Source organism: Salminus brasiliensis, chromosome 13, assembly GCF_030463535.1.
Source record: "Salminus brasiliensis chromosome 13, fSalBra1.hap2, whole genome shotgun sequence".
Taxonomy (NCBI): Eukaryota; Metazoa; Chordata; class Actinopteri; order Characiformes; family Bryconidae; genus Salminus; species Salminus brasiliensis.
Window position 1 is genome coordinate 15562317 of NC_132890.1, and position 17500 is coordinate 15579816.

The window sequence follows — 17500 nt, forward strand, 5'->3', positions numbered from 1 at the left end:
GATGTGTTGCTTTAATGTGACCTAAGTAAGTGATCTAAATTAGCAGGTGTTTTTTTGTTTGTTTGTTTGTTTTTAACAGCAAATATTGGGCTTGTCCCACCCATGAGCTGTAACTGTGATTGGTTGTAGTTCTGCTCTGCGTTGACATCCTGTAACAGACTTTCCCCCCCATGTTGTCAGTTTCCTCAAACGTACACTGACCCCTACTGGCAGGCTTGGGTTACTTTTATCCACAGCATTCCCTCCACAGAGTTCTTGTTGAATATTTTCCAGTGTTTTGTTTTGAGAGCAACTGGCTATAATTAAGCCAAACTACAACTGATTGGTTTCCATCCCATGGCAGGCCATGCAGGTGGGCTTAAACGGCATCTGACGCTGAAATGTTTCGACTCTGAAGACTCCAAAGACCGTATGAAATGTAACACAAGGACGTACATGTAAAAGAAAGGGTAATGCGTTGTAGATTTGTGAAAGCGTAAAGTAAGATGGAGTAAAAGTAAGAAAAGCAAGTGAAAGAATGTGCTTGAGGATGGCAAAAGCTTACAGCACCTGGTATTCCCAGGCGGTCTCCCATCCAAGTACTAACCAGGCCCGACCCTGCTTAGCTTCCGAGATCAGACGAGACCGGGCGTGCTCAGGGTGGTATAGCCGTAAGCGAGAGCACTGCTTCCACTCAGCCTATTTATAAGCATGCGGCAAAAGACGGCTGCCTTTTCCACACTACAGGGGACACACATTTACTCGCCCTCCTTTCTTACTTCCAAAGCAACCCCACCAAGCTCATTCAAACCAATCACACATTTCATTGCTCTCTCCTGTCCTCCTTCTCTTTTCACAAAAAAAATAAAACAACAAAACTTGCTCTTTTGGCTGACACTTGAACATTCAGCAACAAAGGCTAACGCCGGCCGCCAGACTCGGCCTTGTCAACATAAAAGTCACATAAGCCACATGAGTCGAATGGGCTTGTGAAACGGGACAATTACAAAATCACAAATCTTTCTCAACTGTCTTGGCTCCTTTTATTTACACCCCTAAATTCCACATACTAAGGTACAACAGGAATACGGGATAAATGCAGAGGCTACTTCCTACCAATATGGAAGCCGGGCAAAAAAAAAAAAAGAAAAAAGCTCACGCTAGCACGCCGGGCGAAGCATCGCTCTGAGGTGAGTTGCGAGTCGCAGGGATGCCGGTGAAGCAGGCTCGGGCTGAGTGGGCCAGCCAGCCTTTTGACTTAGGGAAGTGGCGTCGCCATGTCAAGTTCAAAGAGCTCTGTGAAGCTTTAGGGGGACAAAAGAACAACTGTTGTAGATGCAGGCAGGTCTGGGAGGAGAATTTTAAAAAAACTCAATACAACTGGAAATCAGCCCCCCGAAACGAGAACGGGGACCCATGAATGGCGGCCCATGACTTGAGGTTGCGTGTAACGGTGAAATAAACATCACGGCTGTGACGAAACGGTGCTGTTATTGCCCCACGGCTCACTCCCTTTCGTGATGTGTTGCTTTAATGTGACCTAAGTAAGTGATCTAAATTAGCAGGTGTTTTTTTGTTTGTTTGTTTGTTTTTAACAGCAAATATTGGGCTTGTCCCACCCATGAGCTGTAACTGTGATTGGTTGTAGTTCTGCTCTGCGTTGACATCCTGTAACAGACTTTCCCCCCCATGTTGTCAGTTTCCTCAAACGTACACTGACCCCTACTGGCAGGCTTGGGTTACTTTTATCCACAGCATTCCCTCCACAGAGTTCTTGTTGAATATTTTCCAGTGTTTTGTTTTGAGAGCAACTGGCTATAATTAAGCCAAACTACAACTGATTGGTTTCCATCCCATGGCAGGCCATGCAGGTGGGCTTAAACGGCATCTGACGCTGAAATGTTTCGACTCTGAAGACTCCAAAGACCGTATGAAATGTAACACAAGGACGTACATGTAAAAGAAAGGGTAATGCGTTGTAGATTTGTGAAAGCGTAAAGTAAGATGGAGTAAAAGTAAGAAAAGCAAGTGAAAGAATGTGCTTGAGGATGGCAAAAGCTTACAGCACCTGGTATTCCCAGGCTGTCTCCCATCCAAGTACTAACCAGGCCCGACCCTGCTTAGCTTCCGAGATCAGACGAGACCGGGCGTGCTCAGGGTGGTATGGCCGTAAGCGAGAGCACTGCTTCCACTCAGCCTATTTATAAGCATGCGGCAAAAGACGGCTGCCTTTTCCACACTACAGGGGACACACATTTACTCGCCCTCCTTTCTTACTTCCAAAGCAACCCCACCAAGCTCATTCAAACCAATCACACATTTCATTGCTCTCTCCTGTCCTCCTTCTCTTTTCACAAAAAAAATAAAACAACAAAACTTGCTCTTTTGGCTGACACTTGAACATTCAGCAACAAAGGCTAACGCCGGCCGCCAGACTCGGCCTTGTCAACATAAAAGTCACATAAGCCACATGAGTCGAATGGGCTTGTGAAACGGGACAATTACAAAATCACAAATCTTTCTCAACTGTCTTGGCTCCTTTTATTTACACCCCTAAATTCCACATACTAAGGTACAACAGGAATACGGGATAAATGCAGAGGCTACTTCCTACCAATATGGAAGCCGGGCAAAAAAAAAAAAAGAAAAAAGCTCACGCTAGCACGCCGGGCGAAGCATCGCTCTGAGGTGAGTTGCGAGTCGCAGGGATGCCGGTGAAGCAGGCTCGGGCTGAGTGGGCCAGCCAGCCTTTTGTAGATGCAGGCAGGTCTGGGAGGAGAATTTAAAAAAAACTCAATACAACTGGAAATCAGCCCCCCGAAACGAGAACGGGGACCCATGAATGGCGGCCCATGACTTGAGGTTGCGTGTAACGGTGAAATAAACATCACGGCTGTGACGAAACGGTGCTGTTATTGCCCCACGGCTCACTCCCTTTCGTGATGTGTTGCTTTAATGTGACCTAAGTAAGTGATCTAAATTAGCAGGTGTTTTTTTGTTTGTTTGTTTGTTTTTAACAGCAAATATTGGGCTTGTCCCACCCATGAGCTGTAACTGTGATTGGTTGTAGTTCTGCTCTGCGTTGACATCCTGTAACAGACTTTCCCCCCCATGTTGTCAGTTTCCTCAAACGTACACTGACCCCTACTGGCAGGCTTGGGTTACTTTTATCCACAGCATTCCCTCCACAGAGTTCTTGTTGAATATTTTCCAGTGTTTTGTTTTGAGAGCAACTGGCTATAATTAAGCCAAACTACAACTGATTGGTTTCCATCCCATGGCAGGCCATGCAGGTGGGCTTAAACGGCATCTGACGCTGAAATGTTTCGACTCTGAAGACTCCAAAGACCGTATGAAATGTAACACAAGGACGTACATGTAAAAGAAAGGGTAATGCGTTGTAGATTTGTGAAAGCGTAAAGTAAGATGGAGTAAAAGTAAGAAAAGCAAGTGAAAGAATGTGCTTGAGGATGGCAAAAGCTTACAGCACCTGGTATTCCCAGGCGGTCTCCCATCCAAGTACTAACCAGGCCCGACCCTGCTTAGCTTCCGAGATCAGACGAGACCGGGCGTGCTCAGGGTGGTATAGCCGTAAGCGAGAGCACTGCTTCCACTCAGCCTATTTATAAGCATGCGGCAAAAGACGGCTGCCTTTTCCACACTACAGGGGACACACATTTACTCGCCCTCCTTTCTTACTTCCAAAGCAACCCCACCAAGCTCATTCAAACCAATCACACATTTCATTGCTCTCTCCTGTCCTCCTTCTCTTTTCACAAAAAAAATAAAACAACAAAACTTGCTCTTTTGGCTGACACTTGAACATTCAGCAACAAAGGCTAACGCCGGCCGCCAGACTCGGCCTTGTCAACATAAAAGTCACATAAGCCACATGAGTCGAATGGGCTTGTGAAACGGGACAATTACAAAATCACAAATCTTTCTCAACTGTCTTGGCTCCTTTTATTTACACCCCTAAATTCCACATACTAAGGTACAACAGGAATACGGGATAAATGCAGAGGCTACTTCCTACCAATATGGAAGCCGGGCAAAAAAAAAAAAAGAAAAAAGCTCACGCTAGCACGCCGGGCGAAGCATCGCTCTGAGGTGAGTTGCGAGTCGCAGGGATGCCGGTGAAGCAGGCTCGGGCTGAGTGGGCCAGCCAGCCTTTTGTAGATGCAGGCAGGTCTGGGAGGAGAATTTAAAAAAAACTCAATACAACTGGAAATCAGCCCCCCGAAACGAGAACGGGGACCCATGAATGGCGGCCCATGACTTGAGGTTGCGTGTAACGGTGAAATAAACATCACGGCTGTGACGAAACGGTGCTGTTATTGCCCCACGGCTCACTCCCTTTCGTGATGTGTTGCTTTAATGTGACCTAAGTAAGTGATCTAAATTAGCAGGTGTTTTTTTGTTTGTTTGTTTGTTTTTAACAGCAAATATTGGGCTTGTCCCACCCATGAGCTGTAACTGTGATTGGTTGTAGTTCTGCTCTGCGTTGACATCCTGTAACAGACTTTCCCCCCCATGTTGTCAGTTTCCTCAAACGTACACTGACCCCTACTGGCAGGCTTGGGTTACTTTTATCCACAGCATTCCCTCCACAGAGTTCTTGTTGAATATTTTCCAGTGTTTTGTTTTGAGAGCAACTGGCTATAATTAAGCCAAACTACAACTGATTGGTTTCCATCCCATGGCAGGCCATGCAGGTGGGCTTAAACGGCATCTGACGCTGAAATGTTTCGACTCTGAAGACTCCAAAGACCGTATGAAATGTAACACAAGGACGTACATGTAAAAGAAAGGGTAATGCGTTGTAGATTTGTGAAAGCGTAAAGTAAGATGGAGTAAAAGTAAGAAAAGCAAGTGAAAGAATGTGCTTGAGGATGGCAAAAGCTTACAGCACCTGGTATTCCCAGGCGGTCTCCCATCCAAGTACTAACCAGGCCCGACCCTGCTTAGCTTCCGAGATCAGACGAGATCGGGCGTGCTCAGGGTGGTATGGCCGTAAGCGAGAGCACTGCTTCCACTCAGCCTATTTATAAGCATGCGGCAAAAGACGGCTGCCTTTTCCACACTACAGGGGACACACATTTACTCGCCCTCCTTTCTTACTTCCAAAGCAACCCCACCAAGCTCATTCAAACCAATCACACATTTCATTGCTCTCTCCTGTCCTCCTTCTGTTTTCACAAAAAAATAAAACAACAAAACTTGCTCTTTTGGCTGACACTTGAACATTCAGCAACAAAGGCTAACGCCGGCCGCCAGACTCGGCCTTGTCAACATAAAAGTCACATAAGCCACATGAGTCGAATGGGCTTGTGAAACGGGACAATTACAAAATCACAAATCTTTCTCAACTGTCTTGGCTCCTTTTATTTACACCCCTAAATTCCACATACTAAGGTACAACAGGAATACGGGATAAATGCAGAGGCTACTTCCTACCAATATGGAAGCCGGGCAAAAAAAAAAAAAGAAAAAAGCTCACGCTAGCACGCCGGGCGAAGCATCGCTCTGAGGTGAGTTGCGAGTCGCAGGGATGCCGGTGAAGCAGGCTCGGGCTGAGTGGGCCAGCCAGCCTTTTGACTTAGGGAAGTGGCGTCGCCATGTCAAGTTCAAAGAGCTCTGTGAAGCTTTAGGGGGACAAAAGAACAACTGTTGTAGATGCAGGCAGGTCTGGGAGGAGAATTTAAAAAAAACTCAATACAACTGGAAATCAGCCCCCCGAAACGAGAACGGGGACCCATGAATGGCGGCCCATGACTTGAGGTTGCGTGTAACGGTGAAATAAACATCACGGCTGTGACGAAACGGTGCTGTTATTGCCCCACGGCTCACTCCCTTTCGTGATGTGTTGCTTTAATGTGACCTAAGTAAGTGATCTAAATTAGCAGGTGTTTTTTTGTTTGTTTGTTTGTTTTTAACAGCAAATATTGGGCTTGTCCCACCCATGAGCTGTAACTGTGATTGGTTGTAGTTCTGCTCTGCGTTGACATCCTGTAACAGACTTTCCCCCCCATGTTGTCAGTTTCCTCAAACGTACACTGACCCCTACTGGCAGGCTTGGGTTACTTTTATCCACAGCATTCCCTCCACAGAGTTCTTGTTGAATATTTTCCAGTGTTTTGTTTTGAGAGCAACTGGCTATAATTAAGCCAAACTACAACTGATTGGTTTCCATCCCATGGCAGGCCATGCAGGTGGGCTTAAACGGCATCTGACGCTGAAATGTTTCGACTCTGAAGACTCCAAAGACCGTATGAAATGTAACACAAGGACGTACATGTAAAAGAAAGGGTAATGCGTTGTAGATTTGTGAAAGCGTAAAGTAAGATGGAGTAAAAGTAAGAAAAGCAAGTGAAAGAATGTGCATGTAAGTGCTTGAGGATGGCAAAAGCTTACAGCACCTGGTATTCCCAGGCGGTCTCCCATCCAAGTACTAACCAGGCCCGACCCTGCTTAGCTTCCAAGATCAGACGAGATCAGGCGTGCTCAGGGTGGTATGGCCGTAAGCGAGAGCACTGCTTCCACTCAGCCTATTTATAAGCATGCGGCAAAAGACGGCTGCCTTTTCCACACTACAGGGGACACACATTTACTCGCCCTCCTTTCTTACTTCCAAAGCAACCCCACCAAGCTCATTCAAACCAATCACACATTTCATTGCTCTCTCCTGTCCTCCTTCTCTTTTCACAAAAAAATAAAACAACAAAACTTGCTCTTTTGGCTGACACTTGAACATTCAGCAACAAAGGCTAACGCCGGCCGCCAGACTCGGCCTTGTCAACATAAAAGTCACATAAGCCACATGAGTCGAATGGGCTTGTGAAACGGGACAATTACAAAATCACAAATCTTTCTCAACTGTCTTGGCTCCTTTTATTTACACCCCTAAATTCCACATACTAAGGTACAACAGGAATACGGGATAAATGCAGAGGCTACTTCCTACCAATATGGAAGCCGGGCAAAAAAAAAAAAAGAAAAAAGCTCACGCTAGCACGCCGGGCGAAGCATCGCTCTGAGGTGAGTTGCGAGTCGCAGGGATGCCGGTGAAGCAGGCTCGGGCTGAGTGGGCCAGCCAGCCTTTTGACTTAGGGAAGTGGCGTCGCCATGTCAAGTTCAAAGAGCTCTGTGAAGCTTTAGGGGGACAAAAGAACAACTGTTGTAGATGCAGGCAGGTCTGGGAGGAGAATTTAAAAAAAACTCAATACAACTGGAAATCAGCCCCCCGAAACGAGAACGGGGACCCATGAATGGCGGCCCATGACTTGAGGTTGCGTGTAACGGTGAAATAAACATCACGGCTGTGACGAAACGGTGCTGTTATTGCCCCACGGCTCACTCCCTTTCGTGATGTGTTGCTTTAATGTGACCTAAGTAAGTGATCTAAATTAGCAGGTGTTTTTTTGTTTGTTTGTTTGTTTTTAACAGCAAATATTGGGCTTGTCCCACCCATGAGCTGTAACTGTGATTGGTTGTAGTTCTGCTCTGCGTTGACATCCTGTAACAGACTTTCCCCCCCATGTTGTCAGTTTCCTCAAACGTACACTGACCCCTACTGGCAGGCTTGGGTTACTTTTATCCACAGCATTCCCTCCACAGAGTTCTTGTTGAATATTTTCCAGTGTTTTGTTTTGAGAGCAACTGGCTATAATTAAGCCAAACTACAACTGATTGGTTTCCATCCCATGGCAGGCCATGCAGGTGGGCTTAAACGGCATCTGACGCTGAAATGTTTCGACTCTGAAGACTCCAAAGACCGTATGAAATGTAACACAAGGACGTACATGTAAAAGAAAGGGTAATGCGTTGTAGATTTGTGAAAGCGTAAAGTAAGATGGAGTAAAAGTAAGAAAAGCAAGTGAAAGAATGTGCATGTAAGTGCTTGAGGATGGCAAAAGCTTACAGCACCTGGTATTCCCAGGCGGTCTCCCATCCAAGTACTAACCAGGCCCGACCCTGCTTAGCTTCCAAGATCAGACGAGATCAGGCGTGCTCAGGGTGGTATGGCCGTAAGCGAGAGCACTGCTTCCACTCAGCCTATTTATAAGCATGCGGCAAAAGACGGCTGCCTTTTCCACACTACAGGGGACACACATTTACTCGCCCTCCTTTCTTACTTCCAAAGCAACCCCACCAAGCTCATTCAAACCAATCACACATTTCATTGCTCTCTCCTGTCCTCCTTCTCTTTTCACAAAAAAATAAAACAACAAAACTTGCTCTTTTGGCTGACACTTGAACATTCAGCAACAAAGGCTAACGCCGGCCGCCAGACTCGGCCTTGTCAACATAAAAGTCACATAAGCCACATGAGTCGAATGGGCTTGTGAAACGGGACAATTACAAAATCACAAATCTTTCTCAACTGTCTTGGCTCCTTTTATTTACACCCCTAAATTCCACATACTAAGGTACAACAGGAATACGGGATAAATGCAGAGGCTACTTCCTACCAATATGGAAGCCGGGCAAAAAAAAAAAAAGAAAAAAGCTCACGCTAGCACACCGGTCGAAGCATCGCTCTGAGGTGAGTTGCGAGTCGCAGGGATGCCGGTGAAGCAGGCTCGGGCTGAGTGGGCCAGCCAGCCTTTTGACTTAGGGAAGTGGCGTCGCCATGTCAAGTTCAAAGAGCTCTGTGAAGCTTTAGGGGGACAAAAGAACAACTGTTGTAGATGCAGGCAGGTCTGGGAGGAGAATTTAAAAAAAACTCAATACAACTGGAAATCAGCCCCCCGAAACGAGAACGGGGACCCATGAATGGCGGCCCATGACTTGAGGTTGCGTGTAACGGTGAAATGAACATCACGGCTGTGACGAAACGGTGCTGTTATTGCCCCACGGCTCACTCCCTTTCGTGATGTGTTGCTTTAATGTGACCTAAGTAAGTGATCTAAATTAGCAGGTGTTTTTTTGTTTGTTTGTTTGTTTTTAACAGCAAATATTGGGCTTGTCCCACCCATGAGCTGTAACTGTGATTGGTTGTAGTTCTGCAGTGCGTTGACATCCTGTAACAGACTTTCCCCCCCATGTTGTCAGTTTCCTCAAACGTACACTGACCCCTACTGGCAGGCTTGGGTTACTTTTATCCACAGCATTCCCTCCACAGAGTTCTTGTTGAATATTTTCCAGTGTTTTGTTTTGAGAGCAACTGGCTATAATTAAGCCAAACTACAACTGATTGGTTTCCATCCCATGGCAGGCCATGCAGGTGGGCTTAAACGGCATCTGACGCTGAAATGTTTCGACTCTGAAGACTCCAAAGACCGTATGAAATGTAACACAAGGACGTACATGTAAAAGAAAGGGTAATGCATTGTAGATTTGTGAAAGCGTAAAGTAAGATGGAGTAAAAGTAAGAAAAGCAAGTGAAAGAATGTGCATGTAAGTGCTTGAGGATGGCAAAAGCTTACAGCACCCGGTATTCCCAGGCTGTCTCCCATCCAAGTACTAACCAGGCCCGACCCTGCTTAGCTTCCGAGATCAGACGAGATCGGGCGTGCTCAGGGTGGTATGGCCGTAAGCGAGAGCACTGCTTCCACTCAGCCTATTTATAAGCATGCGGCAAAAGACGGCTGCCTTTTCCACACTACAGGGGACACACATTTACTCGCCCTCCTTTCTTACTTCCAAAGCAACCCCACCAAGCTCATTCAAACCAATCACACATTTCATTGCTCTCTCCTGTCCTCCTTCTCTTTTCACAAAAAAATAAAACAACAAAACTTGCTCTTTTGGCTGACACTTGAACATTCAGCAACAAAGGCTAATGCCGGCCGCCAGACTCGGCCTTGTCAACATAAAAGTCACATAAGCCACATGAGTCGAATGGGCTTGTGAAACGGGACAATTACAAAATCACAAATCTTTCTCAACTGTCTTGGCTCCTTTTATTTACACCCCTAAATTCCACATACTAAGGTACAACAGGAATACGGGATAAATGCAGAGGCTACTTCCTACCAATATGGAAGCCGGGCAAAAAAAAAAAAAGAAAAAAGCTCACGCTAGCACGCCGGGCGAAGCATCGCTCTGAGGTGAGTTGCGAGTCGCAGGGATGCCGGTGAAGCAGGCTCGGGCTGAGTGGGCCAGCCAGCCTTTTGACTTAGGGAAGTGGCGTCGCCATGTCAAGTTCAAAGAGCTCTGTGAAGCTTTAGGGGGACAAAAGAACAACTGTTGTAGATGCAGGCAGGTCTGGGAGGAGAATTTAAAAAAAACTCAATACAACTGGAAATCAGCCCCCCGAAACGAGAACGGGGACCCATGAATGGCGGCCCATGACTTGAGGTTGCGTGTAACGGTGAAATAAACATCACGGCTGTGACGAAACGGTGCTGTTATTGCCCCACGGCTCACTCCCTTTCGTGATGTGTTGCTTTAATGTGACCTAAGTAAGTGATCTAAATTAGCAGGTGTTTTTTTGTTTGTTTGTTTGTTTTTAACAGCAAATATTGGGCTTGTCCCACCCATGAGCTGTAACTGTGATTGGTTGTAGTTCTGCTCTGCGTTGACATCCTGTAACAGACTTTCCCCCCCATGTTGTCAGTTTCCTCAAACGTACACTGACCCCTACTGGCAGGCTTGGGTTACTTTTATCCACAGCATTCCCTCCACAGAGTTCTTGTTGAATATTTTCCAGTGTTTTGTTTTGAGAGCAACTGGCTATAATTAAGCCAAACTACAACTGATTGGTTTCCATCCCATGGCAGGCCATGCAGGTGGGCTTAAACGGCATCTGACGCTGAAATGTTTCGACTCTGAAGACTCCAAAGACCGTATGAAATGTAACACAAGGACGTACATGTAAAAGAAAGGGTAATGCGTTGTAGATTTGTGAAAGCGTAAAGTAAGATGGAGTAAAAGTAAGAAAAGCAAGTGAAAGAATGTGCATGTAAGTGCTTGAGGATGGCAAAAGCTTACAGCACCTGGTATTCCCAGGCGGTCTCCCATCCAAGTACTAACCAGGCCCGACCCTGCTTAGCTTCCAAGATCAGACGAGATCAGGCGTGCTCAGGGTGGTATGGCCGTAAGCGAGAGCACTGCTTCCACTCAGCCTATTTATAAGCATGCGGCAAAAGACGGCTGCCTTTTCCACACTACAGGGGACACACATTTACTCGCCCTCCTTTCTTACTTCCAAAGCAACCCCACCAAGCTCATTCAAACCAATCACACATTTCATTGCTCTCTCCTGTCCTCCTTCTCTTTTCACAAAAAAATAAAACAACAAAACTTGCTCTTTTGGCTGACACTTGAACATTCAGCAACAAAGGCTAACGCCGGCCGCCAGACTCGGCCTTGTCAACATAAAAGTCACATAAGCCACATGAGTCGAATGGGCTTGTGAAACGGGACAATTACAAAATCACAAATCTTTCTCAACTGTCTTGGCTCCTTTTATTTACACCCCTAAATTCCACATACTAAGGTACAACAGGAATACGGGATAAATGCAGAGGCTACTTCCTACCAATATGGAAGCCGGGCAAAAAAAAAAAAAGAAAAAAGCTCACGCTAGCACACCGGTCGAAGCATCGCTCTGAGGTGAGTTGCGAGTCGCAGGGATGCCGGTGAAGCAGGCTCGGGCTGAGTGGGCCAGCCAGCCTTTTGACTTAGGGAAGTGGCGTCGCCATGTCAAGTTCAAAGAGCTCTGTGAAGCTTTAGGGGGACAAAAGAACAACTGTTGTAGATGCAGGCAGGTCTGGGAGGAGAATTTAAAAAAAACTCAATACAACTGGAAATCAGCCCCCCGAAACGAGAACGGGGACCCATGAATGGCGGCCCATGACTTGAGGTTGCGTGTAACGGTGAAATGAACATCACGGCTGTGACGAAACGGTGCTGTTATTGCCCCACGGCTCACTCCCTTTCGTGATGTGTTGCTTTAATGTGACCTAAGTAAGTGATCTAAATTAGCAGGTGTTTTTTTGTTTGTTTGTTTGTTTTTAACAGCAAATATTGGGCTTGTCCCACCCATGAGCTGTAACTGTGATTGGTTGTAGTTCTGCTCTGCGTTGACATCCTGTAACAGACTTTCCCCCCCATGTTGTCAGTTTCCTCAAACGTACACTGACCCCTACTGGCAGGCTTGGGTTACTTTTATCCACAGCATTCCCTCCACAGAGTTCTTGTTGAATATTTTCCAGTGTTTTGTTTTGAGAGCAACTGGCTATAATTAAGCCAAACTACAACTGATTGGTTTCCATCCCATGGCAGGCCATGCAGGTGGGCTTAAACGGCATCTGACGCTGAAATGTTTCGACTCTGAAGACTCCAAAGACCGTATGAAATGTAACACAAGGACGTACATGTAAAAGAAAGGGTAATGCATTGTAGATTTGTGAAAGCGTAAAGTAAGATGGAGTAAAAGTAAGAAAAGCAAGTGAAAGAATGTGCATGTAAGTGCTTGAGGATGGCAAAAGCTTACAGCACCCGGTATTCCCAGGCGGTCTCCCATCCAAGTACTAACCAGGCCCGACCCTGCTTAGCTTCCAAGATCAGACGAGATCGGGCGTGCTCAGGGTGGTATGGCCGTAAGCGAGAGCACTGCTTCCACTCAGCCTATTTATAAGCATGCGGCAAAAGACGGCTGCCTTTTCCACACTACAGGGGACACACATTTACTCGCCCTCCTTTCTTACTTCCAAAGCAACCCCACCAAGCTCATTCAAACCAATCACACATTTCATTGCTCTCTCCTGTCCTCCTTCTCTTTTCACAAAAAAATAAAACAACAAAACTTGCTCTTTTGGCTGACACTTGAACATTCAGCAACAAAGGCTAACGCCGGCCGCCAGACTCGGCCTTGTCAACATAAAAGTCACATAAGCCACATGAGTCGAATGGGCTTGTGAAACGGGACAATTACAAAATCACAAATCTTTCTCAACTGTCTTGGCTCCTTTTATTTACACCCCTAAATTCCACATACTAAGGTACAACAGGAATACGGGATAAATGCAGAGGCTACTTCCTACCAATATGGAAGCCGGGCAAAAAAAAAAAAAGAAAAAAGCTCACGCTAGCACACCGGTCGAAGCATCGCTCTGAGGTGAGTTGCGAGTCGCAGGGATGCCGGTGAAGCAGGCTCGGGCTGAGTGGGCCAGCCAGCCTTTTGACTTAGGGAAGTGGCGTCGCCATGTCAAGTTCAAAGAGCTCTGTGAAGCTTTAGGGGGACAAAAGAACAACTGTTGTAGATGCAGGCAGGTCTGGGAGGAGAATTTAAAAAAAACTCAATACAACTGGAAATCAGCCCCCCGAAACGAGAACGGGGACCCATGAATGGCGGCCCATGACTTGAGGTTGCGTGTAACGGTGAAATAAACATCACGGCTGTGACGAAACGGTGCTGTTATTGCCCCACGGCTCACTCCCTTTCGTGATGTGTTGCTTTAATGTGACCTAAGTAAGTGATCTAAATTAGCAGGTGTTTTTTTGTTTGTTTGTTTGTTTTTAACAGCAAATATTGGGCTTGTCCCACCCATGAGCTGTAACTGTGATTGGTTGTAGTTCTGCTCTGCGTTGACATCCTGTAACAGACTTTCCCCCCCATGTTGTCAGTTTCCTCAAACGTACACTGACCCCTACTGGCAGGCTTGGGTTACTTTTATCCACAGCATTCCCTCCACAGAGTTCTTGTTGAATATTTTCCAGTGTTTTGTTTTGAGAGCAACTGGCTATAATTAAGCCAAACTACAACTGATTGGTTTCCATCCCATGGCAGGCCATGCAGGTGGGCTTAAACGGCATCTGACGCTGAAATGTTTCGACTCTGAAGACTCCAAAGACCGTATGAAATGTAACACAAGGACGTACATGTAAAAGAAAGGGTAATGCGTTGTAGATTTGTGAAAGCGTAAAGTAAGATGGAGTAAAAGTAAGAAAAGCAAGTGAAAGAATGTGCTTGAGGATGGCAAAAGCTTACAGCACCTGGTATTCCCAGGCAGTCTCCCATCCAAGTACTAACCAGGCCCGACCCTGCTTAGCTTCCGAGATCAGACGAGATCGGGCGTGCTCAGGGTGGTATGGCCGTAAGCAAAAGCACTGCTTCCACTCAGCCTATTTATAAGCATGCGGCAAAAGACGGCTGCCTTTTCCACACTACAGGGGACACACATTTACTCGCCCTCCTTTCTTACTTCCAAAGCAACCCCACCAAGCTCATTCAAACCAATCACACATTTCATTGCTCTCTCCTGTCCTCCTTCTGTTTTCACAAAAAAATAAAACAACAAAACTTGCTCTTTTGGCTGACACTTGAACATTCAGCAACAAAGGCTAACGCCGGCCGCCAGACTCGGCCTTGTCAACATAAAAGTCACATAAGCCACATGAGTCGAATGGGCTTGTGAAACGGGACAATTACAAAATCACAAATCTTTCTCAACTGTCTTGGCTCCTTTTATTTACACCCCTAAATTCCACATACTAAGGTACAACAGGAATACGGGATAAATGCAGAGGCTACTTCCTACCAATATGGAAGCCGGGCAAAAAAAAAAAAGAAAAAAGCTCACGCTAGCACGCCGGGCGAAGCATCGCTCTGAGGTGAGTTGCGAGTCGCAGGGATGCCGGTGAAGCAGGCTCGGGCTGAGTGGGCCAGCCAGCCTTTTGACTTAGGGAAGTGGCGTCGCCATGTCAAGTTCAAAGAGCTCTGTGAAGCTTTAGGGGGACAAAAGAACAACTGTTGTAGATGCAGGCAGGTCTGGGAGGAGAATTTTAAAAAAACTCAATACAACTGGAAATCAGCCCCCCGAAACGAGAACGGGGACCCATGAATGGCGGCCCATGACTTGAGGTTGCGTGTAACGGTGAAATAAACATCACGGCTGTGACGAAACGGTGCTGTTATTGCCCCACGGCTCACTCCCTTTCGTGATGTGTTGCTTTAATGTGACCTAAGTAAGTGATCTAAATTAGCAGGTGTTTTTTTGTTTGTTTGTTTGTTTTTAACAGCAAATATTGGGCTTGTCCCACCCATGAGCTGTAACTGTGATTGGTTGTAGTTCTGCTCTGCGTTGACATCCTGTAACAGACTTTCCCCCCCATGTTGTCAGTTTCCTCAAACGTACACTGACCCCTACTGGCAGGCTTGGGTTACTTTTATCCACAGCATTCCCTCCACAGAGTTCTTGTTGAATATTTTCCAGTGTTTTGTTTTGAGAGCAACTGGCTATAATTAAGCCAAACTACAACTGATTGGTTTCCATCCCATGGCAGGCCATGCAGGTGGGCTTAAACGGCATCTGACGCTGAAATGTTTCGACTCTGAAGACTCCAAAGACCGTATGAAATGTAACACAAGGACGTACATGTAAAAGAAAGGGTAATGCGTTGTAGATTTGTGAAAGCGTAAAGTAAGATGGAGTAAAAGTAAGAAAAGCAAGTGAAAGAATGTGCATGTAAGTGCTTGAGGATGGCAAAAGCTTACAGCACCCGGTATTCCCAGGTGGTCTCCCATCCAAGTACTAACCAGGCCCGACCCTGCTTAGCTTCCGAGATCAGACGAGATCGGGCGTGCTCAGGGTGGTATGGCCGTAAGCGAGAGCACTGCTTCCACTCAGCCTATTTATAAGCATGCGGCAAAAGACGGCTGCCTTTTCCACACTACAGGGGACACACATTTACTCGCCCTCCTTTCTTACTTCCAAAGCAACCCCACCAAGCTCATTCAAACCAATCACACATTTCATTGCTCTCTCCTGTCCTCCTTCTCTTTTCACAAAAAAATAAAACAACAAAACTTGCTCTTTTGGCTGACACTTGAACATTCAGCAACAAAGGCTAACGCCGGCCGCCAGACTCGGCCTTGTCAACATAAAAGTCACATAAGCCACATGAGTCGAATGGGCTTGTGAAACGGGACAATTACAAAATCACAAATCTTTCTCAACTGTCTTGGCTCCTTTTATTTACACCCCTAAATTCCACATACTAAGGTACAACAGGAATACGGGATAAATGCAGAGGCTACTTCCTACCAATATGGAAGCCGGGCAAAAAAAAAAAAAGAAAAAAGCTCACGCTAGCACGCCGGGCGAAGCATCGCTCTGAGGTGAGTTGCGAGTCGCAGGGATGCCGGTGAAGCAGGCTCGGGCTGAGTGGGCCAGCCAGCCTTTTGACTTAGGGAAGTGGCGTCGCCATGTCAAGTTCAAAGAGCTCTGTGAAGCTTTAGGGGGACAAAAGAACAACTGTTGTAGATGCAGGCAGGTCTGGGAGGAGAATTTAAAAAAAACTCAATACAACTGGAAATCAGCCCCCCGAAACGAGAACGGGGACCCATGAATGGCGGCCCATGACTTGAGGTTGCGTGTAACGGTGAAATAAACATCACGGCTGTGACGAAACGGTGCTGTTATTGCCCCACGGCTCACTCCCTTTCGTGATGTGTTGCTTTAATGTGACCTAAGTAAGTGATCTAAATTAGCAGGTGTTTTTTTGTTTGTTTGTTTGTTTTTAACAGCAAATATTGGGCTTGTCCCACCCATGAGCTGTAACTGTGATTGGTTGTAGTTCTGCTCTGCGTTGACATCCTGTAACAGACTTTCCCCCCCATGTTGTCAGTTTCCTCAAACGTACACTGACCCCTACTGGCAGGCTTGGGTTACTTTTATCCACAGCATTCCCTCCACAGAGTTCTTGTTGAATATTTTCCAGTGTTTTGTTTTGAGAGCAACTGGCTATAATTAAGCCAAACTACAACTGATTGGTTTCCATCCCATGGCAGGCCATGCAGGTGGGCTTAAACGGCATCTGACGCTGAAATGTTTCGACTCTGAAGACTCCAAAGACCGTATGAAATGTAACACAAGGACGTACATGTAAAAGAAAGGGTAATGCGTTGTAGATTTGTGAAAGCGTAAAGTAAGATGGAGTAAAAGTAAGAAAAGCAAGTGAAAGAATGTGCTTGAGGATGGCAAAAGCTTACAGCACCTGGTATTCCCAGGCGGTCTCCCATCCAAGTACTAACCAGGCCCGACCCTGCTTAGCTTCCGAGATCAGACGAGATCGGGCGTGCTCAGGGTGGTATGGCCGTAAGCGAGAGCACTGCTTCCACTCAGCCTATTTATAAGCATGCGGCAAAAGACGGCTGCCTTTTCCACACTACAGGGGACACACATTTACTCGCCCTCCTTTCTTACTTCCAAAGCAACCCCACCAAGCTCATTCAAACCAATCACACATTTCATTGCTCTCTCCTGTCCTCCTTCTCTTTTCACAAAAAAAATAAAACAACAAAACTTGCTCTTTTGGCTGACACTTGAACATTCAGCAACAAAGGCTAACGCCGGCCGCCAGACTCGGCCTTGTCAACATAAAAGTCACATAAGCCACATGAGTCGAATGGGCTTGTGAAACGGGACAATTACAAAATCACAAATCTTTCTCAACTGTCTTGGCTCCTTTTATTTACACCCCTAAATTCCACATACTAAGGTACAACAGGAATACGGGATAAATGCAGAGGCTACTTCCTACCAATATGGAAGCCGGGCAAAAAAAAAAA

General features: G+C 46.2%; 12 non-coding genes across 12 annotated transcripts; all 12 read right to left on the reverse strand.

The window, feature by feature from the left end:
* Positions 1 to 537: 537 nt before the first annotated feature.
* On the reverse strand, positions 538 to 656 carry LOC140575700 (5S ribosomal RNA). Its single transcript, XR_011980966.1, has one exon. It is a non-coding gene; the product is annotated as a 5S ribosomal RNA (ribosomal RNA).
* A 1379-nt stretch (positions 657 to 2035) lies between these two features.
* LOC140575926 (5S ribosomal RNA) lies at positions 2036 to 2154 on the reverse strand. The gene has a single exon (XR_011981178.1). It is a non-coding gene; the product is annotated as a 5S ribosomal RNA (ribosomal RNA).
* Positions 2155 to 3457: 1303 nt separating this feature from the next.
* LOC140575701 (5S ribosomal RNA) lies at positions 3458 to 3576 on the reverse strand. Its single transcript, XR_011980967.1, has one exon. It is a non-coding gene; the product is annotated as a 5S ribosomal RNA (ribosomal RNA).
* Positions 3577 to 4879: 1303 nt separating this feature from the next.
* On the reverse strand, positions 4880 to 4998 carry LOC140576231 (5S ribosomal RNA). The gene has a single exon (XR_011981455.1). It is a non-coding gene; the product is annotated as a 5S ribosomal RNA (ribosomal RNA).
* A 1388-nt stretch (positions 4999 to 6386) lies between these two features.
* LOC140575778 (5S ribosomal RNA) lies at positions 6387 to 6505 on the reverse strand. Its single transcript, XR_011981041.1, has one exon. It is a non-coding gene; the product is annotated as a 5S ribosomal RNA (ribosomal RNA).
* Positions 6506 to 7893: 1388 nt separating this feature from the next.
* On the reverse strand, positions 7894 to 8012 carry LOC140575780 (5S ribosomal RNA). The gene has a single exon (XR_011981042.1). It is a non-coding gene; the product is annotated as a 5S ribosomal RNA (ribosomal RNA).
* Positions 8013 to 9400: 1388 nt separating this feature from the next.
* LOC140575872 (5S ribosomal RNA) lies at positions 9401 to 9519 on the reverse strand. The gene has a single exon (XR_011981128.1). It is a non-coding gene; the product is annotated as a 5S ribosomal RNA (ribosomal RNA).
* Positions 9520 to 10907: 1388 nt separating this feature from the next.
* LOC140575781 (5S ribosomal RNA) lies at positions 10908 to 11026 on the reverse strand. Its single transcript, XR_011981043.1, has one exon. It is a non-coding gene; the product is annotated as a 5S ribosomal RNA (ribosomal RNA).
* Positions 11027 to 12414: 1388 nt separating this feature from the next.
* On the reverse strand, positions 12415 to 12533 carry LOC140575698 (5S ribosomal RNA). Its single transcript, XR_011980965.1, has one exon. It is a non-coding gene; the product is annotated as a 5S ribosomal RNA (ribosomal RNA).
* Positions 12534 to 13911: 1378 nt separating this feature from the next.
* Positions 13912 to 14030, reverse strand: LOC140575615 (5S ribosomal RNA). The gene has a single exon (XR_011980887.1). It is a non-coding gene; the product is annotated as a 5S ribosomal RNA (ribosomal RNA).
* Positions 14031 to 15417: 1387 nt separating this feature from the next.
* Positions 15418 to 15536, reverse strand: LOC140576392 (5S ribosomal RNA). Its single transcript, XR_011981607.1, has one exon. It is a non-coding gene; the product is annotated as a 5S ribosomal RNA (ribosomal RNA).
* A 1378-nt stretch (positions 15537 to 16914) lies between these two features.
* Positions 16915 to 17033, reverse strand: LOC140576233 (5S ribosomal RNA). The gene has a single exon (XR_011981457.1). It is a non-coding gene; the product is annotated as a 5S ribosomal RNA (ribosomal RNA).
* Positions 17034 to 17500: the final 467 nt, after the last annotated feature.